Source organism: Amblyraja radiata, chromosome 12 (genome assembly GCF_010909765.2).
Source record: "Amblyraja radiata isolate CabotCenter1 chromosome 12, sAmbRad1.1.pri, whole genome shotgun sequence".
Classification (NCBI taxonomy): domain Eukaryota; kingdom Metazoa; phylum Chordata; class Chondrichthyes; order Rajiformes; family Rajidae; genus Amblyraja; species Amblyraja radiata.
The window spans coordinates 39,611,158-39,624,826 of record NC_045967.1 but is presented as its reverse complement, the minus strand read 5'-3'; the positions used below and the strand labels follow the sequence as shown (position 1 = coordinate 39,624,826).

General features: G+C 45.0%; 1 protein-coding gene across 6 annotated transcripts in view; it reads left to right on the top strand.

Annotated features, from left to right (window-relative positions):
* nhsl2 (NHS like 2) overlaps window positions 1–13,669 on the top strand; it is a 305,225-nt gene that overhangs the window by 227,864 nt on the left and 63,692 nt on the right. The window lies entirely within an intron of this gene.

The following is a 13,669-nucleotide window of genomic DNA, read 5'->3' as shown; positions in this document are numbered from 1 at the left end:
GTTTCCTGATTGACATTATTCATTTTGTAGTTTCATTTCCAATTGATGGCACTAATCTACAACACAACCGTTGTGCAACGTTGCTCTAAACAAACATAAATCAAATCATCTGTCATGTCTCAAAATTCCATGGATTAAAATCTTCTGAGCTCTCCCACACATTTTCAGGGAATGTTATTGAATGAAGCCTCAAAAAGATGTCCAACATGGGAAATAGGTTCCTGAGGAGAGCTCATTTGATTAGGATTTGACTTTGTTTATTTGACCGTGGTTGTCAAATTGCTTTTATGACTGCATCATATATAGTTTTAATTTCAATATCATCATTCCTTTTCAAGAGAATATCATATGTTTCTTTTGTTAAGAATTTTACAGTTGTTAGATAATATCCACAGAAAATGCCGGTCAGAGTAGACTCAGCAGGACAGGCAAATGTGTGTAGAGAAGGAAGAGAGGTATTCAAGAAGGAACTGCAGATGCTGGAAAATCGAAGGTACACAAAAAAGTTTGAGAAACTCAGGGGGTGCAGCAGCATCTATGGAGCGAAGGAAATAGGCAATGTTTCGGGTCGAAACCCTTCTTCAGAGGAAGAGAGGTAACCCTGTGCACACAATGCCATCGATAACAAACATAGAACAACCAGTTAAAGAGTGGTAGCATGAAAAGGAAGAGAAGATGGTGAATGAATAAGACAAAGACGAAAGGAGGAACCATACTGGTTGTTGAGCACCTGCTCTAGAAACAAGTAACTGCAGATGCTGGTTTACGTAAAGTGCTGATGTAACTCTGCGGGTCAAGATTGTCATATGTCCCAGATAGAACAATTAAATTCTTACATGCTTCAGCACAACAGAATATGTACACATAGTACACTGTAAACAATACACTGAACAAGAGAAAAAAGAATAGTTCAATGTGTTTATATACTCACAAGCGCGCGCACGCACGCACGCACGCACGCACGCGCACACACGCACACACACACACACGCGCACACGCGCACACACGCACACACACACGCACACACGCTCACACACACACACACACACACACACACACACACACACACACACACACACACACACACACACACACACACACACACATATATATATATATATATATATAGATGGCCATGAGTAGGTGACGTTTCAGGTCTAGACACTTCTTCAGACTGTTTGTTGGAGGAGGGAAGAAAGCAGGAAGAAAGGAGAAGCAGGACAAAGCATAGCAGGTAATAGGCAGACACAGGCGTTGATAGGTGGATGTTGGAACAAAAGCCAGAGATAAAAGCAGAAGGTGTGAGACAGGATTGAAGATTTGCAGAATGTGAAGCCAGAGGAAGGATTGGTGGAGAGAGTGAAGAAATCAGTGGCAGTCCAGTGGAAGTCCAATGGATAAGTGGGAACTCAGTGGAAGTTGCAGTGCAGTAGCAGTGTCCCATTCACAACAGCCGTGTAACTTATCTTCCCACTGTCATGCATTTGCATGCATTCTTGGTTGCATTGAAAAAATAAAAAATACCTCAAAGTATACATTCAATGCTAAGTTTAAAAATTAAACTATGGCATATTGCAAGCAAAGGTCAACTAACTACCCCTTGTACCTATGCTCCCTGCAGCTTTGTGGACGGTAAGTTTTGCAGAAAGACTGGATGGAGCCTGGTGAATGAAAGGCAGTAGATAGTTTGGATGTTATCCTCAAGCAGCTCTGGACCCAGAAGTTTATGTGGATTCACCATCTGACACAAGTCATTGTAGACCATTGTCAGTTGGCTATCTGACAATCAGCAGTAAGAAAACTGCTGGAGAAGAAAATGTTAAAGGTCAAAATCTGCCTGGGAGAATTAAGTTTGTGCTTCGTGGTGTAACTATTATTCTCCTGGTGCAGTATATTAACTGTTTTCATCATCTATTGATGATTAGATGGGTGGACTAGATATTGTTTACTTGGATTTTTGATAAGGTGCCACACGTGAGGCTGCTAAACAGGATATGAGGCCATGGTATTAGAGACAAGTTACCAGCGTTGATAGACGATTGGTTGACTGGCAGAAGACAAAAAAAGTGGGAATAAAGGGGGCCTTTTTGGGTTGGCTCCTAGTGATTGGTGGTCTTCCGCAGGGATCTGTGTTGGGTCCACTACTTTTCATGTTATATGGTACTGATTTTCACCGAGAGAGTTGTGATTCTGTGGAATTCTCTGCCACAGAATTCTCTGCCACAGAAGGTAGTGGAGGCCAATTCACTGGATGTTTTCAAGAGCGATAGCTCAGGGCTAATGGAATCAAGGGATATTGGGAGAAAGCAGGAATGGGGTACTGATTTTGGATGATTAGCCGTGATCATATTGAATGGCGGTGCTGGCTCGAAGGGTCGAATGGCCTACTCCTGCACCTATTCTTTATGTTTCTATGTTTCTATGTTTCTATGATCTGGATGATAGAATTAATGGCTTTGTGGCTAAGTTTGCAGATAATATGAAAATAGGTGGAGGGGTAGGTCATGTGGAGGAAGCAGAGAGTCTGCAGAAGAACTCGGACAGGTAGGGAGAGTGGGCAAAGAAGTGGAAAATGGAATAGTGTAGTAAAGTGTGGGGTCATGCACTTTGGTAAAAGGAATAAAAGCAAAGACTATTTTTATATGGGTATAGGATTCAGAATTTAGAGATGCAAAGGGACTTGAGAGTGCCGGTGCAGAATTCCCCAAAAATGTTAAATTGCTGGTTGAGTTGGTAGTAAGGAAGGCAAATGCAATGTTAGCATTCATTTCATGGGGACCAGAATTTAAATCAAGGATGTAATGCTTGAGAAGGTGTTAGTCAGGCCACATTTGGAATATTGTGAGCAGTTTTGGGCCCCATATCTGAGCAAGGATGTGCTGGCATTGGAGAATGATTGGGTTGATGTATGAGAAGTGTTTGATGACTGGGCCTGTCAGAAAGTGTAGAACCCAAGGGCACAGCCTCAGGATAAAAGGACGTACCTTTAGAATAGATGAGGAGGTATTTAGCCAGAGGCTGCTGAATCTGTAGAATTAATTGCCACAGACAGCTGTGGAGGCCAAGCCATTGGGTATTTTTAATGGGGAGATTGATAAGTTCTTGATTAGTGAGGGCAAGAAAGGTTATGGGGAAAAGGGGAGAATGGGATTGAGAGGAAAAAATAAATCGTCCATGATTGAATGGTAGAGCATTCGCAATGGGCTGATTGGCCTAATTCTGCACCTATGCCTATTCATCTTCAGGACTGCTTTGATGTCCTGTAGGCCCTCTGGTTTACCAATAAGACACAAACTCAGTAGGTCAGGCAGTAACTCTGGAGAATATGTATGTGCCCTGTTATACTGTGGTTGGCTCTCATTGCTCCTTGTAGTGCACTCTTGTATTTTACGAGAGGAGGAAGTGTACCAGTGATTGGCAAACGTGACTGTCATGGAAGAATGAATAGCTGGTTGTAAGCTGGTTCTGAGGCATGAAGTTTACAGTAGTACAGATGCCTAACGACATGACTATGGGTGTGAATGGGTTTGAGGGTAGGCTCCAATTCATAGTTGACTTGCAGCATGTGAACATCAGGCATATGTTCTGACTGGTAGAGGAAATTGTTTGATGTTGCTGTGCAGTGAATTGAGCATTGTGTAAGAAAAGTAGTACAGTTGCAGGATATGTCATCTGAAGATGCATTTTATTGAGGCCATTAGACCACTTGTGATGCTGCGTTTGTGGGTCTACTGGAGTGATTCCTCCCATTGGTCTCCACCACAAGCAGTGCGTTCCCAACGTCACCACATTTTGGGTGAAATATTTTCCCTCTGGTTCCCCTCTAATCCTTCCCCCTTAACTCTATGTCAACACATTCTTGCTGCAAGGACGAGTTTTTTACCAATTGTTTTACCGCTCGTGTCTCATAATTTTATGCACATTATTTAATTTTACCAGCAACCTCTTTGCTTCAACGACGACAACCGGAGCCAAGGCAATTCCTCCTGCATGAGCAAATATCGTCTGCAATCTCTCGAGTACCATTGCATGCTGCTGCTGATGCTGTGAACAGAACCATACACAAAACTCAAGCTGGTGTTTAACATGGTACATGACTCTCTGGCCTTATCAGTTCCAATGGCAGAACCAATCAGTTCAGATCTGGCACTCTTTTACTCCAGCAACCAAAGGCATACATTCTTTATAATTTATTAACATGCCCTGCTATCTTCAGAGATCTATAAACATCCACAATAAGACCTCGGGGTTCCTTGATATTTCTTAATATCCAAGATTCAGGATTCAAGATTCAAGAGAGTTTAGTGTCAAGTGTCCCAGATAGTCTTTTGAATTTAACAATATAATGGGAGCTAGTTAATAGGTGGGGTGTCCATAAGTCAGGCCTTTTTAACCTGGGATATCGCTGGGCATACAACTTGCCCATTAAAGTTATAACTCATAGATGTTGATGATTATGATTTAGGCAGCAGTAATGCTGTTCAATATCAAACAGATGTGGAAGCATTCCTGGTGATGGAATTGCTCTCCACTAGTATCTCTGCACATATACATTCTCTGTTACGACTGTGTGAATAGCAAATCAGAAGAATAATATCTTGATTGTTTGCTCTTTCCTTACTCACTGGCTGCTTAAAAAAAATTGTTGGATCTCTGGGCCCATCAAAAGCCCTTGGTTGTGTGACATTGCTCCTTCCCTTGGAGATCACTTTGATGCCTTTAACTGGCTGTCAGGCCAGGAGAGGCCAATCCCCAGCATCATTGGTAATGCTAGGCCTATTTAGCTGCATTTGGTTAGTTATTTGAACCTTGTCAGCCCACGCTCTATATCAGCCATTCTCAACCGTTTTTTGGCCACAGTCCCCTTAGGAGCTCTTCTCAGTTTCCAGGCCCCCTGTCAAACAGGGATATAACACGAACAGATAGACAGAAAATCATTTATTATTACACACCAAGAAAACTTGAACATCCGAAATACTGGAATTTTAAAAAAAAAAAGACTGTATGAAATTAAACATATATCAGGCCTAATATGATCCTTGAGCTTGGTGGTTTTCTGCAAGTTTCATGATATCAGGCTCCAAATTAGACAATGACAGTCGGAGATCTCCTCTTGTCACAATATCAATTCTGCTACTAGATTTTGTCAAGGAAACTACCTTGCAGAATCTGCACTCAACCAAATATGTTGAGGGAAAAGCAATAAAAAATCTTTGGGCTTTTTCCCACAGTATTGGAAATTTATTAAGCTTAAGCAATGAATTCAACGGGCTCGCCGAATTCAAACGGTGTGTTGAAAAGATATTATAACTAGAAGGGAAGCTATTGACTCCAATTAAGGTTGCTGCTTGGTATTGATTTGTTTCAGTTACTAGGGCCCCCCATAAACCCTTGTGGCTCCCCTTCTCACAGTTTTCAGTCTGTGGCCCCTTCAAATGTTCCAGGGCCCCTTTGGGGTCCATATGCCCCCCCGGAGCGGGGCCGTACATCGCCCGGCGCGGCTTTAATGGCCGCGGGACATGCCAACGCCCGCCGGGGGCTCCAGCTTTGTGACATTTAGACCCGGAGTGGGGCCGTACATCACCCGGCGCGGCCTTAATGGCCGTGGGACTTACCATCGCCCGCCTGGGACTTCAACATCGAGGAAAATGTTGCACAGGGGAGAGAAAAGACTTGCCTTTCATCACAGTGAGGAGGAGATTCACTGTGATGGATGTTTGTGTGAATTGAATTGTTTGTGTGTCTTGTAGGAATTGTTTTGTTTGTATGGCTGTAGAAACAGAGTTTCGTTTGGGCCTCACTGAGGTTCAAATGACATTGAATAAATATTGTATTGTATTGTATTGTTGAGAATGGCTGCTCTATATAATTCAGAGATTCCCAGAGGGAGACTGAGAGGAGGGAGTGAAGGAGGGAATACAGGGGAAGTTGCTGGGATTAATCCCAATTGCCTGTGCCTTCACTGCTGATGAAGGACTGCACCCTTGAGTTGACCTGGAACTTGAAGACACTTGTTTGACATTGGAAATAAAGCCGATTGCATGAGTCCACCTTACTACTAGTGCCAGGGTAATCATTGCTGATCCGGCATTGTGATCCACAGTTACTGAATCTGAGGCTCTCTTTCCCTCTGCATCAATTCTAAATGTGGTAAGGAGTTTCCTAACTGAGGGATCAATGCCGAGTTTCTCTCTGGTTGTAAGTGAACGCACAGTATGTCCAATGTAAACCTGTAGACTTTTACAGTATTACAACACCCTGACATTATTATTGAGCATGTTGAGCACAACTGACCAGGAATCCTTTTCTGGGCAAACAATAGGTTCAGCTCTTACTGAAGCTCTTCTTCAGGTCTGAAGAAGGGTCTCGACCCAAAACGTCACCCATTCCTTCTATTTGGAGATGCTGCCTGTCCCGCTGAGTTACTCCAGCATGTTATGTCTAGGTTCAGCTCTCATTAATTATTATAGAATATTAATAGAGGTGACAAAGATCAATAATCATGTTGGATGAAATCACTACTGCAGCAAGTGTGGTGGCACTTCTTAACAAAAATGTATTGAACTTTAAACCATGGTCAAACAACAAAGTACAGGAGGAATTTAGCTGATTAGGCAGATTCAGTGAAGGTAAATGGCCAGACTACCCTTCTGCAGACCAGATGCTGCCTGGCGCATTGACTTCCTCCAGTAGTTTGTTTTTTGCTCATGATTCCAAGATCAGCATGTTTCCCTTAATCTATGGCAATGGAGCTTTTGACCCGTACCTTCATAGTGGCCAAAATGCTGGTAAATGTTCTGCAGGGGAAATGTGGAATAGTACAGCATTGTGGCATCATTGATGACGGGGCTTGCTTGTCAACATATACTGGCGTTGTTGAAGAATTTTACATGAATTAATAGAGGAACTCGATAGATTACTTATGCTAGGCCTTAACAGCCATTGGCTAGATTTGTCTGCAAGAAGCTACAATACAAAAGACATTGAGGAGAAAAGGAAATGCTGAAAGTGGTTCAGCGACAGAATGATTCAAAGGATGGGATGGCTGGTTGTGAGGAAGCAGCGTCTGTCTGGGAGGAATTAGCCCACAAGGTTCAGTTCAGGCCGATTAGCAGTCCAGTTCCAGGCTTTCGAACTATCTTTAATTAGATTTTACTGGACTTTATCTTGCACTAAACGTTACTCCCTTTTATCCTGTATCTGTACACTGTGGATGGCTTGATCGTAATCATATATAGTCCTTTAGCTGACTGGATAGCGCGCAACAAAAAGCATTTCACTGTACCTCGGTGCAGGTGACAACAATAATAAACTACACTGGTGTTTTAGGATATATTAATGATTATAAAAAAATATGGGACAGTACTCCCAAATTTGCTGATGTAAAATCCAAAGGTGACAACACATTTCATGGTGGCACAGGAGGGATGGGGGAGATACAGGTAACTTGGCACAAAGGAGAAAAATGTTGTTTAATGCAATGATTGGAAAAGCTGCGTAAATGGTAAACTCTTAAACAGACAAAGTGAGTTTAAAATAAATAGTGAACGGGACATGGCACACCAGGATGGCCCTGTCAAAAGCACCTTTGAACGTCTGTGCTGCTATGATGAAAACAGGAAGTGTCAGTTTGTCAACTGTTGCAAAAACACTAGGCTGCATCCACCAGGAAATTATGTTTAGCTCTGAGCTGCAGTCACACTAAATACCCAACATAAGGTGCTGGGCACTGTGTTGGGGAGGGAGGGCATCATTGTTTTGTGGAAAATACAACATTCAGCATCTAAGCCAGTAATTATAAGCTCATGGGTTTTGAGGACAAGTAACAGATACTAGCAATGTTTACATCAGAAAGGCATGGCTGATATCAATGACATGTTTAAAATCTCAAAGGATTGGCATAAATTGGATCCCAGAGAGCTGTTGAATATTAACAGTAGATCATAGATTTAAAAAAAAGATGCATTCAAAAAGATGAGAAATAATGAAGATGCAGTTTAGAAGCCAAAAATACTGTATCTGGAATTTGATGGGATTCACAGAGATGTTACGAATGAGCTAATTCAACATTTCAGTGACTCCACTGTAGGCCATATGACTCTTCAGCCCACTCTGACAGTGAACCCACAGTCATCAATGTGGTTCAAGGCAATTGACCAGGGTCTGCTGCATGCAGTTTAATGCTCACACATACACTGCATGCACTCGAATAATATCTATATTACTAAAAGTCTGTTCTTGACCGGTTTTGGCTTTCTGTGCTACGATTTCCGAGAGTACGCCGCCACCTACGGCCGTCATATTTGGCCACCTCGCTCAGAGCCCCCCTCAAAGGGTCAGGCTCGTCCAACGTTCTGTGTTTTGCTCGTGATTCCTGCATCTGCAGTTCCTCGTGTCTACAGACCAGAGTTGCCACTTGACTCCGAGATGACCATCACAGAGCATACGGAAGATAGCCACGAAATGCTGGAGTAACACAGCGGGACGGGCAGCATCTCTGGAGAGAAGGAATGTGTGACGTTTCGGTTCGAGACCCTTCTTCAGAGTCTCATCCCGAAACGTCACCCATTCCTTTTATCCAGACGCTGCCCGTCCAGTATTTTATGTCTGTCTCCAGTATTACTGTGTCTATCATCGGCGCAAACCAACATCTACAGTTCTTTCCGACACATTGGAGGATACCGTCTCGCCATCACTCGGATTACCCGCTTCATTTCCATAACGTTGCCACCTCTCTTTACTTTGCTTACTGAAGCCTGATCCTTGTCATACCCAGTGCTCTATCGCCCAGCCTCTCATCTTTCAATCGGGTTCGGCCAGGAAGGAACTGCAGATGCTGGATTAAAACGAAGATAGACACAACATGTAGCTCAGCGGGACAGGCAGCATATCAGAAGGGTCTCGACCCGAAATATCACCCATTCCTTCTCCCCAGAGATGCTGCCTGTTGCGCTGAGTTCCTCCATTTTGTGGCTACCTTGGGTTTATCCAGGATCTCCCCGTTGATGTCCTAACTCACTTTGGTTTGTTATTATTGTCTCATATCGAGAACCAGCAGATACAGGTTTAGGTTCGGGGGGAATGATTTAATGAGAGCCTAAAGGGTAACTATTTTACGCAAAGGGTGGTGGGTGTATGGAATGATCTATCCGTTAAGGTAGTTGAGGCAGGTACTGTCGCAATGTTTAAGACGCATTAGACTGAAGCATGGATAGGATAGGTTTAGATGGTTATGGGCCAAACGCGGGCAAGTGGGACTAGTGTAGATGGGACATATTGGTCGGTGTGGGCAAGTTGGGTCGAAGGGCCTGTTTCTACGCTGTATGATTCTATGCAGGGAATAAACTTTTGTTTGCGTGCTACACAATCATATCAGATAATGCTATACATGAATATAACCAAGCCACGTACAGTCTGAAGAAGGGCCTCGACCCGAAACGTCACCCGTTCCTTCTCTTTAGAGATGCTGCATGTCCCATTGAGTTACTCCAGCATTTTGAACCATCGAGTTACTCCAGCATTCTCTTTAAACCGGCATCTGCTGTTCCTTCCGACACATGCACAAGAACACCAGGTAGAGCGAAGAGGAAAATACCAGAGTTCAGAATATATGTTTTCAGGACAGTTCCAGGGGGAAAAAGTCCAATGTCCGCATTGAGGTAGGTTGGTAGGTCGGGTCAGTGCCCAAACGAATGGAAGGAAGAACCATTCTGAAGCCGGATAAGAATAGGTGGTAGGCGCGGACTCGGTGGGCCGAAGGGCCTGTTTCCGCGCTATATCTCTAAAATCTGAAGTTAGGTAATGTCTAAAGGAACTGCAGATGCTGGTTAATACGCACAAAAGGACACAAAATGTTGGTGTAACTCAGCAGGTGTCAGATCTGGGAAGAAAAACATAAAAAGCTGGAGTAAGTCAGCGGGTCAGGCAGCATCTCTGGAGAAAAAGAATAGGTGGCGATTCGAATCGGAACCCTTCTTCAGACATCCTAATCGGAATTGAGTCTGAAGATGTGTCTCGTCCCGAAACATCAGCTATTTTTCTCAAGAGATGCTGCTTGACTCGCTGAGTTATTCCAGCTTTTTGTGTCTGTCTTCGGTTTAAACCAGCATGTGCAGTTCACTCCTTACACGGGTCTCTGGAGAACATTGATTGGTAGCGTTCCGGACCCTGCTTCGTAAAGGCATCGATCGCTAGTCGGCGAGGACTCCGAGCTGTATCTCTCAAAGAAGTACACGTGAAAAAATTCTCACGGACCATAAAAATGCGGGACCTTTCAGTAAAGTCCCTTTTAAAGTCCCTTTTAAAGATTACTAGACCAAGTGCAGACCCGTTGGGTCTGTTTCCCCAACGGCGTTTGGGGGGGGGGGGGTGAGAAGAGGGGAGGGAGGGGAGAGGAGGAGGAGGAAACGGGATAGATTTGGGAGGGAAAGGAGAGCGGGGTAGGGGGTGAGAGATGGGGAGAGAGATGTGGGGGAGGGGGGATGGGGAGGGAGGGGAGGAGGGAGGGATGGGGAGCGGGGTGGGGGAGAGAGGGGAAAGAGTGGGGAGGGAGAGTGGAGGGGAAGGGGGAGAGAAGTGGAAGAGTGGGGAGGGAGGGGTAGGGGGAGTGATGTACCTGCCTTCTCTCCATACCCCCTGATCCCTTTTGCCAACGCAGCTGTTCCCTACCCGTAGCCCCCAGGGGAGACGTGGTTGTCGAAGTCGGGTCCCGGCCGTCCTAAAATAGCGTATCATGAAGTCGTCGAAGTCGGGTCCGTCTCGGCAACGCGGGGGGAGGGGGGGGCGGCATCACACACACGAAGCATCCCCACACACAGAGCCTTAAAAGTGTAATGCCCCAACGCAGCCGTTGCCTACCCGTATCCCCCACGGGAGACGTGGTCCTCGAAGTAGAGCCGTTCCCGAAAGGCCGTTTTTAAATGGCGTCGCTTGAGGTTGTGCTGCGGGCGCCAGCAGCCGTTATGGTCGCTGGCCAGCAGGAGGCGACAAAATGAGTGAGTGGGCGGGGGGGGGGGGGGGGGGGAGAAGGTTTTAATGAAAAAAATGGACATAAACATAACGAAATGTAATGAGGAGTGGATAGCTGGAAGGGAAAGTGAAATGTCTACCGAAATGGCTGCTTGGATGGGTGAGATGCCAGTTTTTTTTTGAAAAACTGGGGTGGGGGGGGGGGGGGGGGGGGGGGGGGGGGGAGAAGGAATTGATTAAAAACGTGTACTTAAACACGACGAAATGTAATGAGGAGCGGATAATTTGAAAGAAAAGTGAAATCTCTACCGAAATGGAAAAGATGTCGGCGATTCTGCTTTCCCCCTTATCCTTAAACTTTGACCCCTTGTTCTTGTCTTCCCCAACATCCGGAACAATCTTTCTGCATCTAGCCTGTCCAACCCCTTAAGAATTTTATAAGTTTCTATAAGATACCCCCTTAATCTTGTAAAATCTAGCGAGTACAAGGCGAGTCTATCCAGTCTTTCTTCATATGAAAATCGTGACATTCCAGGAATCAGTCTGGTGAACCTTCTCTGTACTCCCTCTCTATGGCAACGATGTCTTTGAGCATTGGGCATTGTGACATCACACGATGGAACGTTCAGCAGGGGCTGGGGCTGGTGAAGCTACTGTGGGTGAGAAACCAGTTTATTTTTGAAATATTGGGGGGGGGGGGGGGGAGGATTTGATTAAAAACGTGTACTTAAACACGACGAAATGTAATGAGGTGCGGATACCTAGAAAGAAAAGTGAAATCTCTACCGAAATTGAAAAGACGTCGGCGAATCTGCGTCCGGTTTCGGAGTTGCAGGGAATCAAAGGAAGAAATGCGGCCGGAAGCCGTACATGTAAATGGATCCATTCCGATTGGACGTCCGCGAGCGTCGGGCATCGCGATTGGACGTCTGCGAGCATCGGGCATTGTGACATCGCACGGCGGGAACGAATCGAAAGGCAGGAAGGGATCCGGACGCCAGCCGGACGGATGGGGCGAGAGTTTTAAATAATAGATAGATAGTTATTTTCTTGAATCTCATTAACATAACTCACGAATAAGTTGATGTCCATATGCGGATGCAAATCTTTATTTTTTAAATTCAATCCCACAGAAGACAATTTTTACTCACCTTCTGTCCCCTCTGTCCAGCTTCCGGGTTCACCGTTCGCAGGAGTTCCCACGGTAACCGCAAGAGTTATTACGGATATCGCACGGATATCGCACTGGCCACTATGTTCATTTAATGTTGCAATGCTCAACCACAAGTGTATAAGTCACTCTTGGAGAAATTCAAACTTGCTTGAATTTTCTCCCGAGTCACCAAGTTACACGATTACTTGCCGTTAGCGCCACGGTGGTCCACGGTGGTCCACGAATGCCGTACTGTTATCGCACGAGGTTCCCACGATGTTAAACTCTGGTTAACTCTTGCGTCAAGTCGCCCCGTGAAAAAGCCGCATTAGTGAGACCACACCTGGAGTATTGTGTGCAGTTTTGATCCCCTAATTTGAGGAAGGACATTCTTGCTATTGAGGGAGTGCAGCATAGGTTTACAAGGTTAATTCCCAGGATGGCGGGACTGTCATGTGCTGAGAGAATGGAGCGACTGGGCTAGTATACTCTTGAATCTAGAAGGATGAGAGGGATCAGAATGGAGCGACTGGGCTAGTATACTCTTGAATCTAGAAGGATGAGAGGGAATCATATTGAAATATAAGATTATTAAGGGTTTGGTCACGCTAGAGCCAGGAAACATGTTCCCGATGTTGGGGAGAGTCCAGAAGTAGGGGCCACAGTTTAAGAATAAAGGGAATGCGATTTAGAACTGAGAAGAAGAAACACTTTTTCACACAGAGAGTTGTTAGTCTGCCTCAGAGGTCGGTGGAGGCCGGTTCACTGGATACATTAAAGGGAGAGCTAGATAGGGCTCTTAAAGTTAGCGGAGTCAGGGGATATGGGGAGAAGGCAGGAACTGGGTACTGATTGGGGATGATCAGCCATGATCACATTGAATGGCGGTGCTGGCTCGAAGGGCCGAATGGCCTACTCCTGCACCTATTGTCTATTGTCTATTGTCATTCTTGATGTGATGTTTTGCTTAGATTGGGAAGAAATAGGTCACATTGATCCAGAGTTCTTTAGTCGCCAGTCACTCACAACACAACCAGGTTTCTATCATGTGTAGGAAGAAACTGCAGGTGCTGGTTTAAGCCGAAGACAGGCAGGAAAAGGTTGGAGTAACTCAGCGGGACAGGCGGCATCTCTAGAAAGAAATTAATTTCTCAACCCAAAACATCACCCATTCCTTCTCTCCAGAGATGCTGCTTGTCCCGCTGAGTTACTCCAGCATTTTGTGTCTACCTCAGGTTTCTATCATGCTGCTTGCTCTGCAGCTGTGTGATTGATAGCAGTTCTGTCTTAGTTATGGGATTCTGACTCCCAAGGTCTTGAAGTTATTTACCTTTTAGCTTTCGTGCAGGCCCCATCCCACTGGATCCCACTCCATCCTTCACAAGTTCCAGGCTCCTGTCAAAGGTTCATCCAATTATTGATCACCTACTCACAGGCAAAAATGTGTGCCTCTCCTGGTGGTTGTACATGGGTCCCCAATTCACCGACTTCCAGCCATGAATATCTATTGCATGGCCAACGCAGCAATCACTCGCACCCACCAATGCC